The sequence below is a fragment of the Aphelocoma coerulescens genome, chromosome 3, assembly GCF_041296385.1.
Source record: "Aphelocoma coerulescens isolate FSJ_1873_10779 chromosome 3, UR_Acoe_1.0, whole genome shotgun sequence".
Taxonomy (NCBI): Eukaryota; Metazoa; Chordata; class Aves; order Passeriformes; family Corvidae; genus Aphelocoma; species Aphelocoma coerulescens.
The window spans coordinates 101,836,990-101,861,942 of NC_091016.1; the positions used below are offsets into that span (position 1 = coordinate 101,836,990).

The following is a 24,953-nucleotide window of genomic DNA, read 5'->3' on the forward strand; positions in this document are numbered from 1 at the left end:
AACTCTCTCTCTGCTCTTTTCCTCTGCATTCATCATGCAGTGCTATAGTAACTAATGGACAGGCCATTTAGATTAGATAGTAGAAAGGAAGTTACTTGAATCATATGATATCATAATGCTCACTTATATGCTCAGTAGATATAAAAGTGATTGAAAGCACAGAGGGAGAGGCAATTGCTGGGTTTCCTTTATACTCAGTGCAAAGAAGTGACTGCTTCTAGTATGTCATTCGACCTAGATATAGAGATGCAAAATAACTAATAAACAATATATTCTGAAGTGTTTACTTCTTCCTGTTGACTATAAAGAGACATTAATAAAACAGTTCAGACTTAAATAATACTTAGCTAATGCTAATATTGATACTAGTAAATGCATTCCAAAATGGAATTCTGTTGCCTAACTTAGGTGTTGAATGTCCTCTCGAGTTCAAGACATCCCCATCCCCAGTTGTTTGCAAAGAAAGATAGACAGTTCTAAATAGGCTCCATGTCATTCCTGATAACTCCATGTGGGTGGTTTAGACATCCTGGAAGATCTCAAATAGGTGTAGACATTGTATGTTTAGATCCCTGGATTACTTTTCAGACATATGAAATGAAGTTGATGAATTATACCCACATAATCAAAATTACCTTTAGAGGTTGCCTCAGAAAGACTTCTAGCTTTGAAATAAAACATCAGTGGAATCTATCTCTCAGATTTAACTAATAGGCCACTATTACATAATGAATGCAACTGTTTAGGGGCTCATTTTGGTATCACACTGAAAAATACCAAGTGCAATACCACTGAAGTTTGTTTAACTACAGTGATAGAGGCTAGAATTAAGGCAGAATCAGATCCCACAGAAAATACTCACAACTTCAATGATAAAATGCAAATTACTTTCTTTGAGGTTACAGAAGTTTATGATTTAGTATTTGTGAGTACAGAGCAATGGTCCATGAAATTGTATACATTTAAAATACCCCAAAACTCAGTATTGTTACTGCTGTTCTCTTAAAGCCCCTTAATTGATTGAGTGTGTTTAAAGAGGTACTTTGATTTCACTGCTGTCATTCCATATCCTCATTTACACTATGTAATAAAGTTTTCAAACTAAGAAAAGCATTTTTTGTTTTATTAAGCATAGACTGCTAAATTAAATATAGACAAGTGTATTACAGATTGTCTATGTATAAATCTATAGCCGTGATGAAAGAAGATGTCACTCTTCCAGAATGAAGTTACTGGCAGATTTTTAGTGTAATTACAAGATTTGTGGTTTATATCTTTTTTTAAAAGACTCCAGATGACTAACTAGCCTGAGATCAAGATTATACTTTTAGAGTAAGTAGCATTTATATACAGGAATATAAATTGGATATAGATTTTTCTTTGTCTATATCTGAACTGTCTTTTCAAAAAAATGAAAAGAAATATACCCTAAAAGAAGTAAGTAGAAAAGAAAACAAATAAACCTAATCAGGACAATTTTTACAAAATTCTGGTAATTCTGATAGAAGTAGCTATAAATTAAATGGTTTCATGAGGACCATCTATCTGCAAAAAAACCAGAAATAGATTACTCACAGCTTGTAAGTAGTTGAAACAAGTCTTATATTTTGACTTCGTGTGTGGACATGCAATTAAAGCATGTTTATACATTTTCTTTTAGTTTTGTTTAGGCAATATCACCTTCAGTGCTAGGCAGAAGGAAAAATAAAGATGTCAGAGGGAGTTCTTATATTCAGTTATCCATAGATGTTACGTATTTGCACCTATTTAATTTAGAAGATTTGTACTATGCATTGTTCCTTGAAAATCAGAAATTTGTGTTAATAAATATTGTTTTTTAATAGTAAACAATAATAATAATAATTTATTTTTAATATATGTGCATATTTGAAAGACTCACATGCACACAGAACCATGTAGGTTGGAAGGACTGTGGAATTCATTTAGTCCCATCAGGTCTTGAAAACCTGCAAAAGCAGGGATAGCACATCTCTGGTTAATTTCCCTCACAGCTTGGCTGTCCTCAAACCTCCTTATTCCTTACCAGGTAATGGAGTGTCCTGCCCACAGCAGAGGGATGGGTCCTAGCCAGCAGGTATTCAGGCACTGCCTACCATTTACCAGGTATGTGTGTCCCATTTAAATCAAGGCAAACGTTTATTTACATTGTCCCAAAGTACTTCAGTAAAATTCATGTATTATTGAATGTTTTGGGGATTGGTTATGCTGGCCTAACAGAGTAAGGAAAATTCAAAGGAATGAATTTGATAGCTTTAGTAATGTAAAAGCTTTTCTCTTCACGGTTTTCAAATAGAAATCAAGAAGCACGTGTCCCTTCCCTTTCTGGTATGGGGTCTTTATTTCTCATATCTGGTTGAGCAATGTTTATTCCAGCTGCTCCTTATGGATTTTGTCTCTCCATTCCATACATTTTGCCAGGTTGTAGCTGTCAGTGTAAGCTAATAAACTCAGCTTAAAGTTGATTTTTGGTAATATAACGAGACATAGTTCAGAACTTACATGAGATTTGATTATGGTAATTTCTTAGCAACTGATCCTGGAAATTTAAATAATTTTTCTAACCTACTTCAATATCCTCTTTTTATGCTACATAATTCTCTTTGCCTTAAGATACATCACATTTCTCTTCAAGAACACATTTAGAGTGAGTTTCATCTGAACAAATGTAGATACCTATAGTACTTTGTGAATTAGTCACCTGAAGCTCCCTTTATAGTCATTGCAGAGAAATAGACATCCCTAGGGTGTGATGTGTATTATCCTGCACTACACATTGGAAACAGATCAGATGAATGACTCCTGTATGTGCCTGTGTCTCTACATCAATTAATCATGGGAAGGCTAGAGTGAGAAGCTCAGATGTAAATGTCCATATATGAAAAATAAATTCTACCTAAAGATCAACTGCCAAGTTTATGTTAGAGATTGTTTTCATGAAAGACATTTTTAAATGCAATTTAAATTTTATTTAATTTTTATTTATGCCCCTACATATAATAAAATGAATTTTTCACATTTGAATAAATCCTTCTCTAACTCTGAAGCATCCTTTTTTAAGGTTACTGTTTTGAGTCAGATTAAACACTCTACTTGCAGAATGTGCATTACTCATGCTTCATATGGTAGCAATATGTGCATGTATTAGTCCTATTTCTCCAAGCAATTATTTAGGACAGAATTGTATAAATATTTTGAGATGAGATTTTCCAGTACCTTTTCTGAATAAGTAATATAAATGATAACAATATTAAAATTATAATAATATTGATTTATTATTATTAATAATAATGAGATATCAACATTTGTATTTCAAAATAAACATTGACTAGGCTAAAACTTCACTGGTTTTTTTTATACTGTAGAAAAAGATCTGATTCTGGAATCTGTTCTCACTTTTATGTGCTGAAAAGAACAGAATAAAGTTTGGTTAGGTGACCTTCAAGATCTTTTGACAAGATGTATATATATACTTTTGACAGCTTATAAAATCCTACACTTTCATTTGCTAATAGTACCATATCTGTAGGAACATGCAAGTAATTTATTTCAAGAGACAACTGATGCCATTTGAGTTCTGATGCTTGTTGCTCTGGATGTTAAAGTGCAGACATTTTTTGACCCAGGTAAAATCACTTTCATTATATTTCTTCACCTGAACTGGAGAACACATTCCCTCTCAATTCCATCTTAGTTTGTGAGCCCTGCAATGTATGACTTATGAAAGCAGGTGTCTCATTCTTTAGGATCAGTCCTTTGTGCAGCCCTCCCTTTGTTTTATAGACATTTATATAATTTATATTCATTTCTAGGTTCTTTTAGAGAAGACACTAATTTGCTTGATGATTTTATTTAACTTCAGTCCGTACTCAACATTTTCTGTATATGCCTAGTTTTTATGAAGTGCTAATGTTAAAAGTTTTTGTGGCAATTTACAGGAAAATGAAGAAAACAAACTGGCTGATGACTTATTTAGTGCTAGATTAACTCAGGGAGTGTTATTATGCATTTGCAATTTCTTTGTTCTTGTTGTAAGATATAGTCCCTCCTAAGTTTTAAATGCACTGTGTGTTCTGTACTAATAGTTCATTCCTGGTACCTGTAATTCTTTAGGCACTGACTGCTCATCGGGGCATGTGTGGCACTGCATACACTGTGCTGAGCAGATCAGCACCTACCTTAGGACTGAGTGTGATTAGGATCCAGAGTCAGGTTGAACAGGTTGCAGAGTCCTCAATGGGTATGGTTTGATAGGCATTTGCAAAGCCTTTGTACCATGCACTCTCAGTGTATGGGTAGCAGTGATTTTATGGTTAGTGTCCCATCCTACTAACCTGACCATTAATTTTCTCTTGCTTTAAAGATAGCACTTACTCCATGTGTCCTACATCCTGGCAGAACTTTTTGTTATGGCATTTTCTTCATTGGATGCTTATGACTGGATTTTTTCTAGTTGTTATTGGGAAAAACAAATTACAAACAAACAAACTCATCCAACAACAAAAAAATACCAAAAACCAAAAAGCCCAAATTAAAACCCACAAAAAAACATGCTAAGTGAAAGAAAAAACCTGCATCTTCTTGTTCACTCCCTAGGAAACAGAGTCTTTCTCTCCCTCCTACCATTCCCTGCAGTGATACTGTGCACAGTTGTTTTGCTTTGGCTTCCCTTTGATGGGACTCCCCTGACAGATTGGAGAAGCATGTACATACAACAAATAATTTTGAAAGACAGTAGGACAGCCAGATAAAGAAGACTCTGAATTTAGGGTTCCCTACCTCAGAGGAGCACTCCAGCCTTAGGGCAGTTAGATTATGTGAAATGTGGAGCCACGTAGTCCTTTGGTAAGTGTGTCCTGCTCAGTGTGGGCTGCATGGGGGAGTCAGTGTGTCATTCCCTAGCTCTGGGTTCTGTTCTCAGCACAGATGTGTGTGATATTTAACTGGCCTTCCTACAAGTCCTTTGCTGCATCTGAATATAATATCTTTCAAGGGCTTCATAGCTCTCTATCTCCTAGTCAAGAGGAGGCGCTTGTCCTTCAGTTGCTTGCTAATGAGATGATTTTTGTGTTGGTAGCAGGTATTTGCTAGTATTTTACTATCAAGTGCTTTGCAAGCATTTAAAAATGTATTTGCAAAATAAAGCAAAATGCAGTATTTGGAAGGGTGCTTGCCCAACCATCCATCCTTCATTATGCACAAGTGAAAATTCTGCAATCAACAGGAGTACTGAAATCCTCCTACTGCTTTCGTCCAAGTGCTGCATTCTCCGTTCACACATACTGCCTGCAGGAGTGAAAAGGTGCTCAATTTTCCATGTTATAGGTTCAAAGAATCATTTAGTGTTTTGGGTTGGAAGGGACTTTAAAGATCACCTCGATCCAACTCCCCTACCATCAACAAAGACGCCTTCCACTAGATCAAGATGCTAGGGCCCCATCCAACCCGGCCTTGAACTCCTCCAGGGATGGGGCATTCACAGCTTCTCTGGACAACTCATGCCAATGCCTTGCCACCCTCACAGCAAAGAATTTTTTTCTGTTATCTAATTATTCCTGTTATCTAATCTACCCTCTTTCAGTTTAAAGCCATTTCTCCTTGTCCTAGCACTACATATTGTTGTAAAAAATCCCTATCCAGCTCTTCATTTTGTCTGTCTATTTAGTCTTTATTCTTTTCTGACCCTGTCTATAAGCATAAAGAATTAGTAAAGTACAGATTCCCACTGTTGACTTTGGGCTATTTTCTCATGACCATTAGGAGTTTGTTTGTGCCAACACAGCTGGTATACCAATGGGTACTGAGCAGTAACAGCTTTACCTACTGCCACCTTAGGCTAACTTTTCTAATGGTATATGCTGTCTGTCTTCCTTGTGTTCCATTCTGTATCTGTTAATGGAAGAAATCATTTCCATGACACTAAAAAAAGAAGACCACTGTTTTTCTCATTTTTGGGTAATTGCTGATACATTGTTTATACTTTCCTGCCGGTCTTTCTTCTCTTCTTTCTCATTGTATTCACTTATTTGTCATGGCATATGAATATCTACTTTAAACCAGACCTTTCATTCAGTGCCATAATTAATATTCTGTGCTGCTGAACCATATTTTTCTGCCACTGCAGCAATTGTTTGTACCTTATCAAGGCTGTGTTAAAATCTTTGAGATCATCATTATATTGTTGACCAAGTTCTTCCCTCCTCCTCCTTTGTATTTGGCTTGTTGTGCAATGGCTCCATCCCAGGGCTCTGCAGAACAATGATTATATTTTCTTCTCTTTATATGCTGTCTCCTACTTCAATTTTTCACAATCACAATAAAATGTTTTTTTGCTTTGCTGATGGCTCCCATCTCCCTCTCTCTGTTTCCTGATACTTCAGCTGCAGCCTATGTTTTGTCGCAGTGTTTGGCAGAAATTCAGAACTGAACACCTTAATTTTAAAGTGAATTTGAACAAGATGGAAGTAAAACTAATTATCTCATGGCAAAAGATTGCAACAGCCCCTTCTGCAACCATGTAATTTAATAGTCCAGTGTTCTCTCTTCACTTAAAGATTTCAATATTGTTTTTGGATCAATGTTTTTAAAATAAAGACTAAGTAATGGATATATTCTGACAAGAGATGGGTTTATCACTTAAAGAATCCTGCTGAAGAGAAACCATTTATATTCTGTTGCCAGAGTGATGATGTTTTAGTCGTTGACAATGTTAATCCTGTATTACTCAAAGAATGTGCTTATGCTGATGTTAGGAGTACACTTAGTCCAAATGCTTCTTCACAATTTATTAAGCTATTCCAAATTGCTAAACCAAACTGCTTTTCTCTAGATTATTCAGTGTTTTCTTTCTAAATTTAATTTTAAATTTAAAAGTTATTGTTGACTTATTTCTTAAGCTAATTAGAGACCCTTTTAGTGACCTTGCCAGTGCAGTTTTTCTTTCAAGGAGAGCACGATATCACATTTTTCCTCATGGAATTTGTCAGTCTTCAATGTTTGTCTTGATTTCGGCTGCAAGTTTATTAATACTTGTGTGAAATGGTATTTGACCCTCTGATAGTAAAATTACAGTTGAAACCTTACATCATTTGTTGTGGTACAAGGAAATACTTGTGATATAACAGACTCAAAATTGCAAAGGAAAGAGTCAATTAGGAAAATATTGATTCTCCACTAGTTATTGCAGTACAATTTTTCCTTTAAAAAGTTCAAACAGCTGCTGAAGCCCTGCTTTTCTTGACTCTGTATTTTCAGTCATCTTGTTGCAACAACAGTTCTTAGGCTCCAAACACTTCTGTGTGGGTTTGACTTAATTCTGATGAACAATTGCTTTGATCACAGCTGGGTTATGCAAATTGATGGGGCCTAAATGCATACAGTGCTTTATACTGTGTTTGCTTCAGAAAGAGCCTGGGACATTGCAAAGGTTATGTTTTTCTCACCTCTCTCCTCTTTTATTCAGTCTTCTCGCTTCCTTTCATGTACCTTTAGCTTAGATTCTTAAATTTTCCCCCTATTCCCTCATGGTCAAATAAACCTTTTGTTTGAAAGAAATGAATCCTTTATCTCTTTATTAGTCAGATTTTGAAATTTAGCTGGGGACCTAGTTTCTGTCCTTCCAGATTAAGTAGTTTATGTTGCTTAAACAAGAAAACCAGTGCTGAAGTTATTAGTTCTTGAAAACTTATTAAGTAACAATTTTTATTATTTTGCTGAAGAGGGAATAGAAAGCACTGATGAGCTAAGTGAGCTTGTTGCCAAAATAAGAGAAGCTGACTAAATAATAATTCAGTAGTCCTTGAAGAAAGAAAAGTGCAGAAAGGGAGAGGAAGCAGCCTGACAGATCCCCATATTTAGAGTCTGATGTTTGTTTGCCTGCTGTTGTAATTGTTCCCATTCATGTTCTTTGCCTGCCTTTATTTCCCATGTTTAAATGAATTTAAATTGTGAAGAGTATCATGACTGTATTGGCATTGCTTCTTACGAGCCAATAAACCCCTGAAGGTATTTTAATGTACTGTGGCCAGTGTACATGACATATAAAGTGTCTGGGTAAAACTACTGTTTCAGATTTACAATTAAGGAAGATAAAAATTCTCTTTTTCACATTAATGTGCAAAAAATAAAGGTTATTTTCTTTTCTATTTTGGATATTTTTCATGATAGTGTCTATGGGTTAGGGAATTGATCAAGTAAAAGACCTAAGTGCATCAGCAATCGGAGACTACTGTGGCTTCCTGAAAGAAAACTGCACACCAGAATTTGTCTCCAAGTAAGTGCACAGGAAGTACTAAGCCATTGGTAGCAGCTCCCTGACATCCTACCCAAATATATTAGTGTCTCCCTAAAGGACAGCTCTCACTGGTGTTTTTTTTCAGCATTCAAGAAAATAAGGTTTTTTCTCTGTTTCAGTTCTCAACTACAGTACCTTGTCAACAGACGTTTGACATTAGTCTTACAAAGAGATTTGGGGTTGGGTGTTGTTTGTTTTTTGTTTTTAATTGAGAGTGGTTTCACCTTATGTAATATTTATAGTAATTACTGATGCCAGAGACTTAAAGAGAAGAGCCTCTTTACCCAGTCCTAGGGAAGATCCTTGAACCTGGATTCTGGGTGGATGGTGTTATCTTCTGAAGACCTGACTCTCCAGCCTGACATTGGGAGAGATACTTGCCCATCTGCATTTCCTATGCCTCAGAGCTAGACAGGTACCTTTGGGCCCTGGGAGAAGAATTCCAGATATCATACAGACACTGAGAAAACCCAGACTTCTGGGAGTAGGGAATAGGGAAAGAGGAAGATTGGAAGACAGCATATTGCTGCAGACCAACTCATGAAGAGTAATTATTAGTGCATGAGTCAGTAACTGTCAGTGAATAGGTAAGTCATGCTTGTACAATACTTGAGCTGAAGCAAAGGCCTAATCTCCTTCACTTGCTTATCAGTGGCCATGCAGAATCTTCACAGGCCTGCCTGGCAGAAACAGAATATCCTGAGGCATCCTTGTCTATACCTATTGAAAACCAGTAGGATTCCTCTGGGCATTTGGATAAAAGAGGATGGAACATGAGGAAGCTGAATTGTGCAACACTTCTCATGCTTGCTTAAAGAAATTTGTAGCATGAGCAACCCATACCAGAGGTAGGCTAAAGGCAAATATGAAGCAAATCCTCTTGCAGAAGCAGTTTATGTATCTCTACATGTGTTGCCTTTGGTCTTCAGAAAATAACAAGACAACATCTAACTGTTGGGAAAAAAAGGGCTCCTCTGTGTCCCAAACAGTAAAGTCATTAGGTGCACTGATAAGTCCGTTGGTTTCAAAAGTACAAGTGTCCTGTTTAAAGTTAATATAATGCATATTTTATATATACAATGTATATTTTTATATGCACTGTAAGACTGGGATCAGGTACTCAATCTACCCTGAACACATATTCTGTTTGGATTCTATTCAGTATTACTAAAATGAGTTATCTTATCTAGGAAGAAATTGCTGTGTGCTCTAGTCAATGTCCTCACACTCTGTGCAAGAGCCTGAAATCAATTAAGGAATTAGGAGTTACGTTTAAAGTATAACCTGTAAGTCAACAGGTGCATCACATTAGTCTGACCTAATGGAAGTTATTCCCTTTGTGAGAAAGTTGCAGACAATTCATTTTTTATGTGTATTTGACTGCAGGCAATTTGATTTTAAGAAACACCTTCCATATATTTTGTCAACCACAAAAGGATATTGTTGCTTAGGTAAAACATGATACATGTTTTTCTATTTTATACTTTAGTCTTTTGAAAAGAAAATTAAACAAGTGTGCTTATCCAGTTGTTATGGTTTCGGGCTACCTTTAGTAAGCTATCATTTACCAAAGGATACCTCAAGGTACTGTCAAAAACAGTACTAAAATTTTGCTCGAAGTGAAATACATCGCATACTGATAAATTTTGCTGTAGTGCTCTGATTGCTGAGACTTTACGGTGATGGCATACGTAAATGGGTTTGTTCTTGGAAGATACTGAGATGCCATTAATGCCTCTTTCGACACAGTATGGGGTGACCTTGCTCATTTTTTTCCTGTAGAAATGATTGCTTGTTCTGTATGTGTGTCATGTTTCCTTGGGAGAACTCATTCAGGACAAAAGTGAAAAGCAAAGTTAATGAAGATCAGTACAATATGCAGTATAGAAAGCTGCTGAAATACTGCATGGCAGACTCAGCTAAACCTTTTAGGTGTGCTTTGCTCAGTCACATATCTCCCTTTGAGTTTTAAATTATCTTATTCATGTGCTTTCTGATAGTTCTGCTTTTGTGAAGTCCTTCTCATTCTCAGTGCTGAGACCCTCCTGTCATGAAGGTACCATCAGGGTGAGTCTCCTACTATTTGTTCGCTTTTGGAATCAGCATCCCTAATTTTGACAGAGACCAAAATACTTCAGACTCCTCTACAACCCCAAAGGTCTTTTGGAGATATATTTTCTGTATCAAGTTTTCTCTCAAGTTTACAATATGTTTAATTAATGTACATATTTTGATACCTCATGACCTATCTGCTACTTTCTTGTTTGTTGCCTTCACAGAGCTTTGATTTCTGCACTCTGGCCAGAACAGCTTCCTTACTGAACAATACTTTGGGTTTAGGACTTATTTTTCTTTCTGTTCTTCTTTTATAAAAGGTTGTGCCTATCTCCTGAGACTGCTGTGCAGCACTTCAGAAAGTCACTGTAGAGTATCAGGACTTTTAATTTCCTTTGTTTTGACTGTACTATGTTCTGATCCTGGTTTTCTGTCCCCATGCACTTAGTAGAGACTCCTTCTGATGTGAAGGGAATCTATACTAACTGTACATGCCTTTATTCCTAGAATTTGTGTGCTTGTTTGATCTTGTTGCCACTGGAACATCAGTGCAGCAACTGAAATTGTTTGCAAGTTTTCTTTAACTTTCTGCACTTTCTAGTCAACTTGCTCCTACTCACACAAGTAAATGTAAGGATATGCAGAAGTGTGTGGATTGTTTTTTTAGTCTGAAGGACTAAAGCTTTCAAAATTAATTCTCTTTGTTTCCTGGATATTCCCTATTGTGATGCTGATTGCTTGTCACTGAAGCCACTTGTTTTTACTATTTCATGCTAGCTTGCCTCTGATTCCTTTGACATTACCTGTTTACAAAGATCTTGTGGCTGTTAATTACAGGATTTTCTGAGGCTCCTATTCCTGTAGTTTAACTGTGGCCTAACTTTTTAGAACTTCTGTCCGTTGAAATAAAATTTATGAAAGCTAACTCAATAAAATTCATTTCCATTGTATCGAAGTTTGAGGCAGTAATTTTGTTTGGCAGTCTGCTTCATGAAGGGAGAATTTTAAACATAGAAAAATATTTAAAAACCAATTTTCCTTTTTAACCTTTGGAGAGTATGATAAAGAACAGCAGGAAAGAAAGAAAACAACAATGCAAACCTAGTAAAAATATGTGTCCTTTCACATTTTAGTGCAATTTGTTTTTACTGGCCATCAATCTTAGTGATCACTTAAGTTAGAAAAAACAAAATGCTTTGCAAAAACCATTGTCTACATGTACTGATAGTTTGACCTTCATTTAAAGATGCTTTTAATTTGTAAAGGGGAGTTTAGAAGTGATAATTTTTCTTCAGAGTCCATACCAAATAAGGTCCTGATTTTGCACAGTGTTAATTTCACCATGGAAAAGCTAATTATGGTCAGTTGCATTCTCACTGGAGATAAAATGCTTAGTAGAAAGTTTTTATCTATAGATTTCGCCTCCTTTTATCACTGTCAGAAGCTCAAAATTTAATCTTGCACAATAAAGCTTCCATCTTCTTTCTAGAATGACTGCTTTACTATGTTACTGCTCCTCTGATCTTATTGCTCTTAGTGTTAGCAAAAGAAATGACCTGACTGGTCCCTGGAATAGCTTAATAATTCAGATATTGTTTCATAGTGCCTTTGAAATGTTTACCAGCAGGATGCTTATTGAGAATCTTTATTTTCCCTTCTTGGCAGTTTTCTAACTACTCTCTTATAAAGTAAATCAACATATGCATATAGTAAACATTCTGGCAAACTAATACAGCCACAACTAGGCAATTTAGAGTATTAATAAATCATTGCAGATCAGCCACATATTCCTCACACTGTATCTCAGCTGCTTCTGGAAGCTGACATGTAATATTCCGTCCTCTTCCCCACAGCAACTATTTATGTAAAGGAATTACTAATTTGAACTTCAATATTTTTAAGATGTGTATTACATTGCCAGACATGGTATATTGAGAGGAATTAACTCATTTTTATGAAATAAAAATCAATCTAACCTTGAATCAAATCCAGAAAAAATATTCTTAAGGTTCAAAGAAGTCTATTCTTGGCTATTTAATCTACCTCAGTACTTTGAGGATGGAAAGCAAAAGAAAAATAATACATGCATGTAAAGACTTTTTCCGAAGGTATACTTTTAATAATACTTCCTTAGTAATCCAATTTGAAAAGCTTAAGAAATGATTAAAAAAACCTATAAATGCTGATTCTAAAGTGGAGAATCAATCCAATGACTTTTGGATATCTATCCTTCATCAATACCAGTGACAAAGATTCAAGTACTGAATTAAACTATGCCAGGTTTAAACAGAAATCAGATACTTGTTTGTTTTGTTCAAATAATATTTTGATGTATTTGGTGATTCCATATACTCATAAAAAGTATTTAGGACTTCTTTTGGAAATTCTCAACCTTCATGAGATGACTAGCTTAACTTTTTCTATACCAAGTGATCTTTAGCTGGGGCAATTTATATTCCTGTGCTATTATGTATAAATAACATTTTATTCTGAGCACAAAGATGTGTCAGTCACAATTAAAAAAAATACATAATTATGCAGTGGAAAGTAGTTCATACTAGTCTGATTATTTTTTAACTAGTTTTTATCAGAGTTAATTTTGTGTGGAAGGGATAGAAGTTAATTTTCCTGTTATTTGCCATTTTTAAGCATTTAGAATTAGCAATGATGTCTTCAGGTTGAATGACAAATTTTAACCATGATATTAGGTACCATGATGATGGATGTAAGACAAAAATGTATATCATCTAGCTCTTCTATTGAATTGAAGGATGTCAACAATGGATTCTTAAAAACTGTATTGAATTTTGAAAGATACATTAAAATCTCTCAGTTTATGGGCTTCAATTACTTGCAGCTGATACACAGTTTGAAAGGCAAGATAGGAGTTGGCAACATTGGCAACACAGTTCATGAATCTCACCACTCATGAGATCTTTTTTCCCTCACATCCTGTAGAGCGTTATTTCAAGCTGAGTAACTGGTTATAATGTTCTTCCTGAAACATGAAAAAGGTAACTAAAATCTGTAATTTTTAAATTATAATTTGGGGAAGATATTTTCATGTTTTTCTTAAGTAATCAATTAAATAACAGATTTTTTTGTAGAGTCAGATGATATTTTAAAGTAGTTGTGTTTCCATTAGTTATAAAAATGACATTGTAGCTGTTGAACTATGCACATATTCTTCACTGTTGCACTATGCACATATTCTTCACTGTTGCAATGACCTATCAAAAGCTGAATGTAGAATGATCTGTGAGCACAGAGAAAGTGGAGATCAGAGGAGCATGTATGATGTAGTATCATAATGATAGGGTAGAAAAAAAAGATGAGCAAGCAGGCTTAAAAATGTCACTATTCTGTAGTGTCAGCCATTTCCCTCTTTGGTCTGGAAATAGAAAGGTTTTGGTCAAATGCTGTTGACAGTGACTCCTCATGAGGATGATCAAAATGTCTAAAACTTCATCTTTCTCCTTTATGTTAATATTTATAATGTGCAGCAGAGAGCAGAAAATCCCCAGCAGACATAAGGAAACCAATGCAAATCTCAGCTGCTGACTCTCTGCAGCTGCTTCGGGCTGACATTTCCTAATAAAAGTTGTCTAGGTTGAGGGAAATACAAAATGCAAATAGCATGACTGTCAGAAGAAAATAATAATTGTAAAATCAGCTTGGTTTTACTAATCTGTCTGTAAATTGTTCTTCATAGCAGGAGTAATGAATTTTTAACCTGGAAATAACTTAAGTGTACTAATTCACAGCATCATTAAAAGGATATTTATAGACAGGATGCAGTTTTATGTTTACAACAAGTTCCATACTTATGCATTTTAATTCTGTGCTGGATATCATTCATTCTTTCATTATCCAGCTGTGAGAACAGTGTAGAGCATATAGGGTAACTGTAACGCTTCTACAGTGTAACTTACACAAGATGAAAAATTTGTGGTAAATAAGAAATTAGTGACATTCTGAAGGCTTGAAGAAGAAACAAAATGATCAATTTCTTCGTACAACTGAAGAGCATCTGTGGAGTGAGCTGGGGGGGAAGTGTAAGTGTTTCACTTAAAATAGCTGGTTTCACATCACTAACTGACAAATCTGAAATGGTGATTCACTGGCTAGAAAACTCTGGCATTCTAAAGCTACTATTAACCTTCTGCAGAGGGCAATTGAAAAAAAAAAGAAACACAGGCAGAGGCAATTCAAGTGCTAGCAGCAGCACCATCTTCAGAAGAAATCAAAAAGCTGTACATCAGCTCGAGTCACTGCTCACCAGACCATAAAGGCATTGCCTCTTGCTCCTCTTAATTTGGGTGCTGCAGCATTTATTCATGGGCATAAACTGTGATTTGTATCCATCTGGGAGAATATGAGACCTCACTAGTTGATTGCAGTGGTACAATTGCTATTTTTCTACACAAGGAAAAGGTGACATGTCAGACTGGAAATCATCAATGCCGTCTCTTACCTATTCTTGATAAAATGCTAGCAAAGCTCTGGTCATTCAGATTTTAAAATATATGTTAGATCTGTTTCTGCGCAAGAGTCAATGCATTCAAGAGCAGACTGTGGTTCCCAGATAAGATTTTTATTTTATAAAATAATTCCATGCAATGAAATACAGACAGTAGCAACTGAAATACAGAGTTCTTATAGCCTTAAAGAAAAACTTGTCAGAAAACATGGGAGATCTCACCAAAGTCATCATTATGCATTTATTACTTCAGCTCCATCACTGAGATCCTTCTGCACCAGTATTCTTGCTGGTCACTTCAGAGAAACAAAGCCTCTGATAGAATTAGAGAGCACCTATTCCCTTTCAAAAGTTTAATAAACCTTTATGGATTTTTAGGAGATACCGAGCTGATTGACAGGGTCATGTTACTCATCTTGCTGAATGATTCAGAAGTCTTGGTAAAAAAAGAAAAAAACTAGAGGGTTTTAAGAAGTCATACTAAACTATATGAAGTTCCTTATCACCAATAAAAATTTCACATTAGTCAAAGTCAAACCTATTTTTTGTACAAGAAACCTCATAACAGACATTTTCTTGAAATGACCTCCAGGAATGAGAGTTAACTTCAGATTAAAAAATCTGCATTTATTTGTCTGCAATGCAGGTGTCTACATACAGGTGTTGTAATGGTCTGAGTTCCCTTGGGAGTCACTGAAGACCTCATCAGCACAGGCAGGGATGGGCAGCCAGGCCTGTTTCACCATCCTAGCTGGGAGCAGAGCAGCCAGGGACACCAGAGAGCACCAGTCCCAGCTACTGGGCACTTCCCTGGAGATGAGGCTAGGCAGAGGCTGGGCCCAGCTTAGCATGGCCCATAGCCCATGGCCGGGCACGGCTGGGCTGTGGGAAGCTGGAGAACAGCCCTGCTGAGGCATCTTGAGGGCAGGGGCTGATGGCACCAAGGGACTGGCATGGGGTTCAGTGCTGTGGGCAGGATGAGGGGTAGAAATCTGGGCTGAGATGCGTGGGATCCTGGACAGCGTTTCAAATTTATGAGTACTTAAACCACATTTTAGTTTTTGCAGCTCAGCCCAAAGCAGTCACACGGACAGTTGCAGAATTACTAACTCAAAAATCACTTGTACTACCTTTACTAAAGGGAGAATGGACAGGTGAACTACCTGTACATATTTAAGGCAACCTTCTTTTAGTAGAAAATAGTTATTAGGTGCTTTGACCACTTTCTTTCCTGTTTTTCCAGCTCTCTTCACTTTCTCTGCTGACAGAAAGCACCAGCAAAAAATGGCAGAGCAGAGCTTTCCTGGTGATGAGGAACCCTGTCATGGGGTTAGGGGAGTTGGTGCTTGTGGCAGGGAGTGGGGCTTTCTCTGGGATCTGCAAGCTTCCACTGCCCTCGGTGACAAGCACCCCCAGGGGACCAGCCATGCAACAAGAGGTTTTGAAATCGAGAGGAGTGAGAGACCTTCCTCCCTATCACAAGTCTCCAAAACCCCAGCAACTCTCCAGAGTATTTAATACTATTATAATGCTTGGTGGTATTATGGTAATCACCAGCTTAATAAATATTTCTTATTAATAAAATATTGTTTTTTCCTTTGATTTGTTTCACTGCTTTCTTCAATAAAGAGGAAAGAATGACTCTTCATTCTGCTTCCATCTAAGAAAGCACTAGGACAAAGATAATTATTGATCCAGCCTAACAATTGCCAGCAGAATAGTTTGTTACAGAGTTGTGAACAATAGCCAAGAAAACATTGAACTTTTTTTGGGACTGAGCACACATTTTATATTTGGCCTGGCTGAAGTTATTTTTCTTATACTTTGAGGTTCAAATTAAAGAAATGGGAATTGGAGACTGAACCCTCAAAATATACTTATCGACTTCACTTTGTAGTAAAACAGGAGATGGGATTAACTATTTTTCTGTCTCTTTTCCTTAGGGAAGCTCATAAGCCTTTCTTTTCTTCGCTCTTTTTTTTTCTTTCCTTTTTTTCCACCTCACAAAAGAGAGTGCAGCTTTCCCAGAATTTTAGCCATCAGAGCCAGTAAACTGAACATAACTATGTTACACTGAAGTGGGATGCTGAAGTTATGAGTAGAGAAATAATTCCAATACAGTGTGATGTGATTCGATCCAGTTTTTACATTCTTCATGAGGAGATAACTGGATGACTCTTCCCAAGACTGAAAACTGGTCCTCCCAGCCTTCCCTCCCACACCTCAGCCCTTGAAGGCCCTTTAGCAGTCTCATCAAATCATAGAATTGTAGAATGGTTTACGTTAGAATGGACATTTAAAGGTCAGCTTGTCCAAATTCCACTGCAAAGAGCAGGGACATCTTCAACTAGATCCCATTGCTGGGAGCTCCAGCCAACCTGACCTTGAATATTTCCAGGGATGGAACATCCATCACCTCCCAGTGGACAGCCTGTTTTGGTGTTTCACCATTCTTATTATCCCTTGTCCTATCACCACAGGTTCTGCTAAAATATCTGTCCCCACCTTTCTTATAATCGCCCTTGAAGGCTGCAATATGGTTTCCCCAGAGCCTTCTCTTATCCAGACTGAACATCTCCACCTCTCTCAGACTCATTGCATGTTCCAGCCCTCTGTTCATCATCACAGCCCTCCTCTGGAACCATTCCAGCATGTTTCATGTCTTTATTGTGCTGAGGACTCTGGAGATGGATGCAATACTCAAGGTGAGGTCTCACAAGGGAAGAGCAGAAGGGTAGAATCACTTTCCTTGACCTGCTGATCACACTGCTTTTGATGCAGCCTAGGATGCTGCTGACCTTCTGGGCTGTAAATGCACACTGTTGGCTCGAGAAACAAAAGTAATGAAGAAAAGAAACGAAAAACAAGAGAAAATTAACACCCTGCTACCCCAGGCCCTCCTTCACAGGGCTGTTCTCAATCTAGTCATCCTCCAGATTGTGTTGATATTGGGGATTTCCCTGACCTAAATGCTGAACCTTGTACCTTGGACCTCTTGGTGTTCCCATGGGCCCACCTCTTGAGTGTGTCCAGATCCTTCTGTATGGCATCAATTCCCTCAGGCTGCACCACTCAGCTTGGTGTCATCTGCAAACTTGCTGAGGGTGCACTGGATCCCTGTCCATGGCATTGATAAAGATATTAAACAGTACTTACCCCAATATGGACCCATGATGCCCGTGACCACTTGTCCCTGATGCCCATCTGGACTTTAAGTTATTGACCACTACCTTCTGGATGTGACTGTCTAACCAATTCCTCATTCACTAAACAGTCCCTTAAATCTTCATCTCTTCAATTTGGAGAAGAGCTTGTTGGGGAGACTGTGTCAAAGAACTTCTTTTTCCCTTTCATTTGTCCCACAAATGGACTAAGACTAGTAAGCTAAAAATTGATTACACGGGTTTCACAGAAATATCTTTCCGGGCAGCTGATACTGATTTTTACCCAAGAAGTTTATTGGTGGCAGTACTACCTTTCAGTGGAGTTCTTTAACCATTATTTCAACAGCCTTTTGAATATATTCTTAGCAGCTGTAAAAGTCAAAATATCATGAGTCTGCCTATACCACTGTTTCAAATCACCATCTTCCCTGAAGATTTCTGGTAATTCCGCAGTAATTTTCAAGTCTTAGTTATGGAAATTTTGCCAGGACCTCTGTTGTTAAAAACAACTGAAAATGGCCTTATTTGAAAATGCATTAAATTCTATATCAAAGTGATAAGGTTTTCTAATCTTGAAACCTTCGCAAAAGCATTCAGAAAATGAAGAAACATATATAATATTAAGTTATTTCTTCAGATTACTGGAATGTAACTCATAGCTACATGGACAATTGGTGGATATTGCTGTGCTATATCGAATAGAGATAACAGGACTTGATAAAGCATATATACAGGTATATAGTTTTTACAAATTAAAAATGAAGTGTTTTTCAAAAAACCCAAAGCATTTTACAATTATAAAATTTTAAATATCAAATATTTAAAATAAATTAAAAAAATATAAAAAACATGCCTAGAAGGAACCTGACGTACTTGAAATAGGCTCCAGCATTCCAACCAAACCCCATCAATGCTAGGAGTTCCTCAGTCCTTTCAAAGACTTACCTTCACTGCTCTCCTCTGGACTCCTTCCACACCATCTACCCCTTTCTCAGGTGTGTTGGCCTATGCTTTCCTGAGCTGCAGTGGAGGGCTGGAGGACAGGTGCTCATCAGTGTGTCTTGCTGTCTCTGATGTCTTACATCCAGTCTTCCTCTTGGAACTTTTTAGATTAAGTGTAACATCATGAACCCAGCTTAAAATCAGAATAAACTTGTAATAAGTCAGTCCTGCTGCAGCCTTCCTCTCTCCATCCACATCTCTCTCCTTTGAACTGGAAACTAATCTGCCAAAAAAGGTTATTTTTCACCTACGTTGTGTCTTTGATATGGTTTACAGAAAAGCAATACCAATGTTTTTCTCTTGCAAAAGGGAGGAGGTGTGGCAGCAGAAGAACAAGACTCTTCCTTATACTGGCATGACTGATTCATGTTAGATTAAAATATATGTTGAATTACTTTCTGCTCCCTGTTATACTTGCAAACCATCATTAGCCCCAAGCTTTTTTTTCTTTTTTTAAATGCTCTTTAGTTTTGTTTTGTCTTACTAATTTCAGATAGTTTTGTAAATTGAGCAAAAACATTCTGAAGGTAGTTGCTTTTCATAAAGTGCTTCCTCTAACCCAGCTTGCTCTTAGTGCAATTATTTGTGTATGCTCTCTAATCCAGCATTCAAGCTATTAGTGAAAACCCAGAGCAAATCTATAAAAGAATTTGATAGGTACAGCTGGAAACTACTGAACACTACACTGTAATCAGCTTTATTGTCCAGTCCTTTCACTGTTGTAAGATAATTCTAGATGCAGTGCATTTTCATAATAAAGATGTGAAACACCTTTTGCTTTCCCTATTGACTCTACACTGTGGAAGATGAGATTATTTTGACAGGGTATGCTTTTGTACTTCCTTTTGAGATGTTTCCTATCACATTTCCTTCAGGGGCTAATTGAATGATTGTTCAATACTTTTCCACAATATCTTTTTGACTTCATTATGTCCAGTCCCACATTTTCCTAATTTTGAAGAAAAAAAGACTAGATTTATATTTACTGTTCTCCAGCCCTCCAGTCTTAACTGACACCTCTGTCTCTCTTCTTTCAAATTCTCTCAGGTAACTAATTGCAATTGCTTTTGCTACTTCCTTTAAAAATGCTGATTGAAATCCATCCCATTTACCATCTTGAATACCTCCCATTTTTCTAAGTATTCTGTAACCTGTTTGCTGGCCTGAGCCACTCTATTATTGTTTGTGTTACATGCATGGTTGCTATTAATCTTCTTGTCCAAAGGCTCATACCAAAAAGGCAGTAAATCTTTTGACATTATTAGTATTGTTCATTATTTATTCACTCTTCCTCTTAAATAATTGATCTATATTTCCCTCAGCTTACACCTAATGACAGATAATGTGCTTTTGTTTCATGTTGCTTTCTTTGTGTAAATCTCAAGCCATATCTTCTCTACATTTCCTGCCTACAGTTTTTTGCTGTTTATTTAGAATCCCTCTCATCCATGTGTTCAGCCTTCTGCATTTTGTGCAGTTCTGTGTTATAAACTGATAGCTCTTTCACAATATTGAATATTTCGAAAACAAAACAATACAGAAGATAATATTCAAGACGTCAGAACGCTGCTATGGGGTCTTCTGCTTTACTTATTATCTCCTCCACATGTCACATTGCCACTACCTGTGAAACTGCCTATTTAAAAGCCACAAGTCCTGTTAGCTTTCTTCTTTTTGTATTCCCTTGATCACCTCATTATTTCTCTGCATTGTAGTGATGAGTCACTGTGGACTCCCACCTCTCTCTCTCAGACTTTTGCTCCTTTTGCTGGGGTCTCAAGAAATTCTATTACAGAAAGATCTGTAGCTGTGTTTGTTCCTCATAAAGGAGAAAGAAAACGTGGAGATATTAATGCATTCATTAATGCAAATATAAAGAAACAGAAAACCTACCAGACTGGTGTAAGTTACTCACTCAACCTATTTTTCTGTGTGAATGAGTTTTGATTTGGCTCACTAATTGATAATGGTTTTTGTAATATTTTTTAATGGTTCTTGTGGACTTACTGAGTCATTCACTCAGAAACTATCTTCTTGTAATCTACTTGTCTCTTTTAAGCCTTCAGTTACATGGTTGCTTGATTCTCAAATGCTTTTGCTTGATTCTCAAATGCTTTTCGGGGCAGCCCTTGGAAGTTTCTCATGCATACACATATTCATATTAGTTGTGGACCCATCACTTGCACTCCTGTCATTTTTTAACATAAAAAAAAGTAGTATTGAAAAGTAGTATTTTTTTCCTCTAAATAATGAAAAGGGTAATGGTAAAGTTAATTGTTAAATAAAATCTTAATGTTTAATATTCAAAGCAAACAAAATGTATGCTTTTATATCTGCCTGCAGGCAACACAATACTCAAGCTTCCTTAACATGTTTGAGGATTGTATAAGTGACCTCTGCCAAAGCATTTGAATTAGGTGTTATACTTGATTACTTATTAAACTATCCCTACAATCTTCATTACCCTCACTACATGTACTTATTGTGGTCCCACATTACAGTGCTTGCCTTTTAGAATCCAGTCTCCATAAAATTACCAGTCTCTTATCTGTCCCTCATTACCTTCAGTTTTGAATCCCTTTAGTAGCTTCTTTTGCAACCCCAGTAGGGTTCAATCTTCTTGGAACCTGCTTCCACCTTTCTCTTTGAAATAGTTCTTCCACCAATTATAACATATTTGTCAAAAAAAAGGGAAATGAAAAAATTTCACAATCCTCTTTCTTGTCAAATATGCCTTCCTAGTAAATGAAGCATCATATCAACAGGAATTTTGTTTAAATGCTTTATTTATCACTCAAATTAATGTTAATAATAGGAGGTTGTCTAAATTTTCAACAGAACAAAAATGCTATTTTGCAGTTCAAAGTTTCAAGAGATTTTCATATAAATCCAGTTCCCTCTTTTTTTCCTATCAAATGAACCAGATGTTTTCCACTACAGCACTAGTGTATCTCCAACTTGCTGGTGCCAGAAGTCCACCGAGGAAAAGATTTTACTGGAGGAGGCAATGGTAGGCTCCTACGCTGCATGGGATGAGCGAATGGTTGGCTTAAAACTGTCACAAAGTGCTGTGATGTTGGGCCAACCACCTAATAGCATAGCAATCGAGAGGAACTTGGAAACAAGTCATGTTATTAATTCTTTTCCTGCCAGAATTCAGGATTTATTAATTTTAGAGACAAAAAGCAGTATAGTTCCCTCTAAAGTGGGAACCCATGTTTTATGTCATTTCCTAGAGGCAAATGGTTAACAATTCTGGGGAGTAATTTTTGCACGTTTTTTTATAAGACAGCAGTAAATGGCTATTAGAGGTGACCTTATGATGAGGAGAAAGAGCTATAAAAAGAATTAAATATTTGTTGTTATTTGCTACTACCTAGGTTTCTTTTGAGCTATGTGAGGAAGTTCCATTTGTTAACAATAAAATATTCTCCCCCTTGCAGAAACTCTCAGTTATATAACTTGTAGTCTGATCCAGGTTGCAGGAAAGTAAATGACAATTCTCCAATAGAGGGTAATAACAGCAGGATACACCCAGTAATTCATACAAGAGTCTGAGAACAGACCCAGAGGGGAAAAGAAATGGAGAAAAGTATTTGTTTAAAAACTCTGTTTGTTTACTTCTGACTCCAATGCTCTTTTAAAACCAATACAGAGGCTGGTGAAGGTAATGAAACCCATGGAAAAGTTTCTGGATAGGCCATACACATTCTCAAGGGCAGCAATGGTGCAAGGTTATCCCTAATATGTGAGTTGTTAAGTAATTAACAGCCTTCTGTGAGACCTGGGAGACAAGAATTAGCAAAGACTAAAGTAGAAATGCAACTGAAATTCTCTTGTGATACTTTGAGCTGATGTACATAGATTCAGTATATGGCTGATAATCACAAAGACAAAATAACTGAAAATTATTAACTAGGGTGAAACCTCGTACTTGATTTTGGAGTACTTTTTCTGATTCCCACCTCAGAATCTATATTTGGGGAATTTGGAATGCATGATAATAGGAAGAAGTCAAAGAATATGTGTTCTGCCCATTTAGAGCAAAGTCCTTCAATTGCTAAAATCTAGAAACTGACTTTTCAGTACCTCTCTCTACTCTTCTTCATATTTGAAAAGATTTGTTTCATGAGCCAGTAATTTTTCCAGCTAAAACCTGGCAAACTTGAGAATAATTCGTCTTGGCATTTCATTCTTTGTCTAGTACTGGATTAAAAGCACTAAAAAATGTTAAGCTATGTGCATTTAAATTTAGGTGCTTTTATAGGACCAACATACATTTCAACTGTAGAAAAATTCATATCAATTAAGTTATAGCAGAGATGAATGTGGCTGAAAATAATTCACTAGAGGTTTAGACCATGCTGAAGATGCTTATTCTGCTCTAATCTGTCCAAATATAAGTGATTTAGATATCAGTTTGTATAGTCATAAAAATAACAGTGGTTTGATATTGTTAAAAATCTCAAGATTCTTGTTACATTTTATCAAACAGTCAGATATTCTCCACTCAAATTCATGGGGAAGCCTGCACAAGCATGCCCAAGAAATTAATAGATGTTTCCTTTGCCTAAGATCCTATATAACAATGATCACAGAATTGCAGAAAATCATTTACTTAATCTGCTTCCCTCAAGTTTTAAGACAATCCTAATAGGTGTTTGTTCCTGGAAATATTTAGAAATGAACTAGTGACCAATGTCTCTATGGTTACACAGGAAGTCTGAATGCTTCTCTAGTATGCTTTGCTCAGGAATCAAAAGAAATGGCTTTTTGTTTTATTCATAAGAACTTCTCAATTTCAGCTCTTTGGTAATTGAATTGGATATTCAGCCTCAGAGAGAATATTCAAAAGGATTGTCTGTTCCCTTATAAAAATAAAAAAGCATCCAAGATCTCTTTTTTAAAACTCAGTTGGAAGTTTTCTTTGATTTAATTTGCTACTGAAATGTTTCCCTGTTATAATCTCTATGTAACTGTGCTAAGAGCATTCAGTATAACAGGATATGTTTCAATTTCTAGAAATATAAATTTACCATTTATTTAGCATAGTGCTTAGAGAACCTTTAGCAGCATTTCAGGTTTCAAAACTGTCCCCTCTGGAAATATTTGCACAGTTTTATTGAATGCAAAACATGTAATCTGGTCTTCCTCCTCAAAGTTGCTTAGCCTTGTACCAGAAGATCCTTAGACTGTGGTTCAACTGCCTGCAGAGATAATTCTAAGAAAAATATCCAAAGCAGAATAAAGTACTGTTTTCAAATCAGATGTCTTTTATCTTAGCATTTGAATTAGCAGTGGCTTATGTTATTTTAAAAAGCAGTATTATTATCAGTGTCAGGAACGCTGATGTTTTGGAGTTCTCCCTCATGTATTGTGTGAGCCCACAGCAAAATGTTTCTTTAGCAGAAGTTTCCTGCTACCTGCAGATAGAGCCTTGCTATGTTGTTTGTTAAGTAAAGCATTATTTTCTTTCAATATCTGCTTTCTGACTTTGGAATTCAGGTGTATTTACAATCACATTATTAATAAGATGTCTGGAGAAAGGACAGGTGTTTTAGTTACGTGGGCGATGTTGAAGCTGAAGCTCTGAGAGTTTCCTGTATTGTTTCACAGGTACAAGTAGTTTTTGAAAAACATCTCAGCTTTGCTGCAGATGCTGCAACAGGGATATTTGTAAGAACTTTTTATCATCGTGCATCAGTAAATTTCTGGTAGATTTTGTCTTCAGTGAGACATATCAATGAAGCTAAAAACAGAGCATTTGCTGTATCAGAGAACAGAGTGGATCTTCCTACTTGATCATCTGCTTTCAAACACCCAAGTACTGGGATATCACCAAATTACTGAAATCAGCCTTGGTTTTCTCTCCAAAATGGCCATAGCTTTAAAGCAATGGAATTGTAAAATATACTTGGAGTTATTTTGAAGGATGTACAAG

At 36.5% G+C, this 24,953-nt stretch overlaps 1 long non-coding RNA gene across 1 annotated transcript; it reads left to right on the forward strand.

Moving 5' to 3' along the window:
• Positions 1–9,681: 9,681 nt before the first annotated feature.
• LOC138107381 (uncharacterized) lies at positions 9,682–16,342 on the forward strand. The gene is made up of 4 exons (XR_011149464.1): positions 9,682–9,762; positions 10,312–10,378; positions 13,325–13,380; positions 16,090–16,342. It is a non-coding gene; the product is annotated as an uncharacterized lncRNA (long non-coding RNA).
• The last annotated feature ends 8,611 nt before the right edge of the window (positions 16,343–24,953 follow it).